Genomic DNA, 6,000 nt, shown 5'->3' on the forward strand with positions numbered 1-6,000 from the left:
ACCAACATTATCATTTTGCTTAATGGGCACATATATTTGAGTGTCGTCTGCATAAAAATTAAAAAGTACTCTATGTTTTCTTAAAATTGAGCCCAAAGGCAGCATATATAACGAAAACAAAATAGGCGCAAGAATAGATCCTTGGGGAACCCCGCACTTCAGATGTGCTTTGGAGGAAGAACATCCATTAACACTAACAGAAAAGGTTCTATTGTTCAAATAAGATTTGAACCAATTCAGTGCATGGCCTTTTATACCCGCACAGCATTCAAGGCGAGAAATAAGAATGTCATGATTGACCGTATCAAAGGCGGCACTGAAATCCAACAGTAAAAGTATTACAGAATTTCCTGAATTAACAGATAATAAAATATCGTTTGACACTCTTAAAAGAGCAGATTCTGTACTGTGACGTCTCCTAAAACCAGACTGAAAAGATTCAAAAACTCCATTTGACTCTAAAAAATTCAATAATTGAACAGAAACAACCTTCTCAAGAATTTTAGAGATAAAAGGCAAGTTCGAAATTGGCCTAAAATTTGGAAAAACGGTCACAGCAAGGTTAGATTTTTTCAACAGTGGTTTAACGGTAGCATGCTTCAAATCATCTGGAACAGATCCTACGGAGATACTCTTATTTAATATTTCTAAGATAACGGGCCCAACAGTGTCAAAAACCTGAATAAGGCGACGCGCTGGAATTACGTCAGTTCCAGATGTGGTCAGGTTCAACTTCATAACCAATTCATTTAGAGAGTATAAAGAGATGGTTTCAAAGGCATTAAAAAAACGAAGTACAAACCGGAAAAGAGGAAGGATCATAGCTTATGGGTATGATATGCTGTCTAATTTCATGTGTCTTGTTTGTAAAGTACCTTAAAAAGCATTTACAAGCAGTATCTGGGTCATCGAAATGCAGATCAGGAGAAGGATTTATAACAGAGTTAATTTTGGAGAACAAAATCTTAGGTCTTTGGCAGTTTCTAGATATAACGTCAGAGAAATACTTTGATTTTGCGTCTTTCACAGCTCTTTGATAGTTAGTTAATGAATTACGTAATATCTCCAATGACACATGCAGCTTATCTTTTTTTCCATTTACGTTCTGCACGCCGACATACTTGTCTTAGAGCCGAGTTTCAGTGTTTAACCATGGATCTGCCTTAGGTTTAAACTGCTTAATCCTAAATGGAGCAATAGAATCTAAAATTTCAGTACATGTAGAATTGAAGGATAGGGGGATAGGACACTGGAGGTAGCTCAGGAGGAGCGGACACTGGAGGGCTGGACAGAAGCAGCGGATAATCAGGAGTGCTGGAGGGAGCCAGCAGAGACTCAGGAGGGCTGGACGGAAAAAGCGGAGACTCAGGAGAGAGGATTGGGGCCGTAAACTCCATTGGGAGCGCCATGTCCATTATGTCCATTATTTCGATTTTGGCTGGAGACTCAGGTGAGGAGGCCATCTTGTCCAGGGACTCAGGAGAGGGAGCCATCTTGTCCAGGGACTCAGGAGAGGGAGCCATCTTGTCCAGGGACTCAGGAGAGGGAGCCATCTTGGCCAGGGACTCAGGCGTTTCCGACTAACGTAACAGAGAGGCCAGCTAACGTGACGTCAGAGAGGTAGGCGGGCTTGAACACTGAGTGGTTGGCAGGCTGGTTCTGGATTGGGGCCGAACACTCTACAGACACCAAAGGATCCCTTCCCTCCAGTTCAGTCTTGTGGCATCTGGCAGGTCCACTGGTAGATTGAAATTGGCCCCAATCCAGAACAGAGAGTTTAGCGTGGTTTCGTCCAACGCTGACATCATGGCCCAGCCCTCAGAAACCCCGGGCATACTCCACAAACGGGAGATCTCTGCAGGCTAGGGCTGAGAAGCGAGCAGCGACCTCCATGTTTTATTATTGGGTCTAGTCTTCTGTCACCGTACACTGTGTTAGAAGGACGCTGGAGATACTGAATATAAACTAAACAGACTTTAATAAAGCAAAACAAAGTAAATACAAATGAGGAGCAGGCATAAACACAGGTACAACATAGTAGACTAGACAAACGAGAACTAAACAGGCAGGAATTTAAATACAAAGGATAATTAGGAACACAGGTGTGAGGAATAATCAATTAACATAACAAAAACAGGAAACTAATCATATAAGGAAACACAAGAACTAAGGCTGGGGGAAAACAGGGAACATGGATGTGACAGTTGTACAAAGACATTTGCAACTTTCCCTTTTTCAAAAAACAAAAGTAGTCCGGTGGACTGTGCTGTATTGTGTTCATTTCTTTTCATGATAGTATAAATAGTGGGTTGTGGGATTAGGGTAAATTCAAGTAATCTATTTTAAATTTAATCTTAAATTTAATCTAAATTAGATCTTATAAAGAGGTTTATAAGATCTGTGTGTTTTGTTATCTATGTTATGTTTTACGTGCTGATCTATTAAAGTAATGCATCATTATTTTTATTTAATAGATAAGAGCTAAATTAATGATGGATATGTCATGAGTTTCTATAGAAAAGGACCCAAATTTTCTTATAATTTTATTATAAAAGATAAACTGGAAGCGAGCCGGCAGCCGCAGATCAGCAGGATGATGAGAGGACAATTAATAATCAAGCCGGGATCAGTGGGCGAGAGAGCGATCTGAGCAGTACATTCCAGGAAAGCCGCAACACATTCCGTCAGACAGAGATCAAACATCAGACGAGCAGCTGCATATATAAAATAAAAGAAATGCACAAATAAAAGAAACAAAAAAAACAACAAAACATAATTTATAACTAAGAGAACAAAGCAAAAAGTGTGAGTGAAGCTTAAGTAACACACATGCAAAGAAAGACATGAAAACAAGACATTTAAATAAGTAAAGTATTAATAAGAAAATGACAAACAGCTGCAAGAATGTGCACGACCACACTGATGAAACACAATCAGCTGAGCGCTGTCAGCACGTGCAGACACAAAACAAAAACAAAACTTAATGCAGGAGAAAAAAGAGGTCGATCAAACCTAAGCCCTGACAATACCCCCTCTCCCAGGGATGTCTTCTGGCGTCCTACTAGACTAAGGAGACTGACGATGGAATTCAACAATAAGTGCGCGGTCAAGGATGTCCCGAGCTGGGACCCAAGACCTCTCTTACGGACCGTAATCTTCCCAGTCTACCAAATACCAAATTTAGGTGCCAGCTTACGGGCTCGAACCCGGAGCGGCAGATCTTTAGTAGAGAGCCACACTTTTTGCCCACAGATATACCTGGGCGCCAGGTGATGGTCAGCAGCTCTTTTAGTTCGCCAACAATTCCCTGGCCCTCATCCAGGTACGAGAACAGCTCTGGATAAAAACCTGGACCGAGGGGAACAGCAGCCTCGGCAGCCTTGGAAGGAAACAAAGGGGATTGATAACCAAGACAACACATGAAAGGGAAAAAGCCCAGTCAAGGACACCGACAAGGAGTTATGGGCATATTCAGACCAAGTTAGCTGCTGACTCCAGGGGTTATGGGAGGCCAGACATCAGAGCATCCATTTGAGATCCTGATTTGCACGCTCGGCTTGGCCGTTAGTCTGTGGATGGAATCCTGAGGACAGACTGGCGGAGGCACCCAGCTGCTGAAAGGATTTCCTCCAAAAATGAGACACAAACTGGGGCCCCCTGTCAGAGACCATATCCTCCGGAAGGCCATGAATCCGAAAGACGTGGTCAATGACCACCCGGGCCGTATCCATTGCTGTAGGGAGTTTGGGAAGGGGAATGAAGTGGACTGCCTTAGAAAACCGATCCACCACGGTAAGGATCACAGTATTGCCACTGGATGGAGGGAGACCAGTTAAAAAAATCCAGGGCAAATGTGACCAGGAACGGGATGGAATGGGGAGGGGATGAAGCAGACCAACGGAAGGTTGATATGAAGATTTGTTTTGAGCACAAACCTCACAAACACCCATGAACAGACGGATGTCCTCAACAATGGCCGGCCACCAAAAATGCTTACGGATAGCTGCCAGCTACCTCCTCACACCAGGATGACACATGATTTTGGAAAAGTGTCCCTACTGCAAGACGGCAGTGCCGACCGGAGCAGGAACAAAAAAACAGACCCGCCGGACACCCTGCAGGCACCTCAACCCCGGCTAGAGCTTGCCTGACCCGACCCTCGACACCCCAGGCGACGGCCCCCACCACATGGCGAAAGGCAAAATGGTGTCAGGAAGAATGCTCATCGACAGGTGCGTCAAACTGCCTGGACAGAGAGTCTGGCTTACCATTTTTTTAACCCGGTCTGTAAGACAGCACGAAAGTTGAAGTGCCTAAAAAAGAGTGCCCAGCGGGCCTGTCTGGAGTTCAATCATTTAGCCGATTGACTATACACCAGATTCCTATGATCCGTAAACACCAGAAAGGGAACAGCCGTCCCCTCCAACCCATGATGCCACTCTCCCAAAGCCAAGCGTACAGCCAGCAGCTCTCTGTTACCGATGTTGTAATTTCGTTCTGAAGGAAAAAGGCAATGTGAAAAATAAGCACATGGATATAGCTTATTATCATGAGGGGATTTCTGTGAAAGAACTGCTCTGACACCTACCTCTAATACATCAACCCCACCACAAACTGCCTTGTAGAGTCCAGCAAAATAAGGACTGGAGCCATTGTAAACCTAGATTTTAGATTGTTCCTAAAGATTGATAGCGGCACTAGACCAACTGAATTTGGTTTTGGTGGAGGTTAACACTGTCAGTGGAGTTGCCACCTGGCTAAAATTGTTTGCAAGGATTTTCTTGAGCCAGGTAACGGCCAAATCCCCTCCACCGAGATGACAGACCCCAATAACGAAACCGACTGAGCATGAAAGGTACACGCACCTGGAATGAGTGAGAAAAAATTGGAATGTCATTGAGGTACACTGTAGGAGCCAAAAATGTGTACTGTTTAACTATTTGACATATTGACATGTTAACGTGACATGTTGTTGTTAACATGACCACTGAATGGCGCTGTTAATTTAATTGTGATAAGAGTATATAGGTAGCCTTCCTACTGCGTTAGGAAGGTGTTTTGACATGGAAGGGCAAAAAGGTTTTTGACCACTATAGCACGAAGCAGATGTAATGGTGAAACTTCCTAAATGTAAGCTTTGGAAATGGAATTGGATATTGTGCACTAAGGTGCTTTGTGGAGCCAATAAACTATTGATGATGATGATACAACGGAATAGTCTTCTCGTTCATTGATGGAGAGATTCAAAGAGGAAGTAACAATGTAACATCAATCAAGTAAGAATGCGCGTCAACCTACTAGTCCGGGATCAAACAACTCAGTAGCTTAAAATATTAGATTTGGCTCCTAAATACACAAAGACAAATTTGTTAATCATATCTCTCAGCACATCATTGACGAGTGCCTGGAAGACAGCTGGGGCATTGGACAACCCAAAGGGCAAAACCAATTACTCAAAGTGCCCTGTAGGAGTATTAAAAGCCGTCTTCCATTCATCGCCCTCTCTTATCCGAACCAGATGATAAGCATTGCGTGGATCCAATTTTGTGAAGAACTTTGCACCCTGTAAGACCTCGAAGGCTGTAGACATAAGAGGCAGGGGGTATCTGTTCTTAATAGTTATGTCAGTCAATGTAGGGACGCAAAGAGCCATCCTTTTTATTCACAAAAAAGAAGCCCGCTCTTGCCGGAAAAGAAGCGGGATGAATAAAACCAGCTGCCAGAGAATCTGAGCCAGAGATATTTGTCCATGGCCAGAAGAGAAGACGTCTGCGAGGAGGAGAAGTGCTGGGAAGGAGATCAATAGCACAATCATACAATCGATGGAGAGGAAGAGAGTTGCAGAGAGAAAGAGATTGTGGAGAGAGCCAAAGATGACCATTGAACACCATTGGAACAGACGGAGAATTAAATAAATAAAATTCTAATTCTTCCCGATGGTTACCATAGGTAACCACACTCACCGGGCCAGTGATCTGAGTAACTTCCATAAGCTGATGT

The sequence above is a fragment of the Garra rufa genome, chromosome 25 (assembly GCF_049309525.1).
Source record: "Garra rufa chromosome 25, GarRuf1.0, whole genome shotgun sequence".
In the NCBI taxonomy this organism is placed as follows: domain Eukaryota; kingdom Metazoa; phylum Chordata; class Actinopteri; order Cypriniformes; family Cyprinidae; genus Garra; species Garra rufa.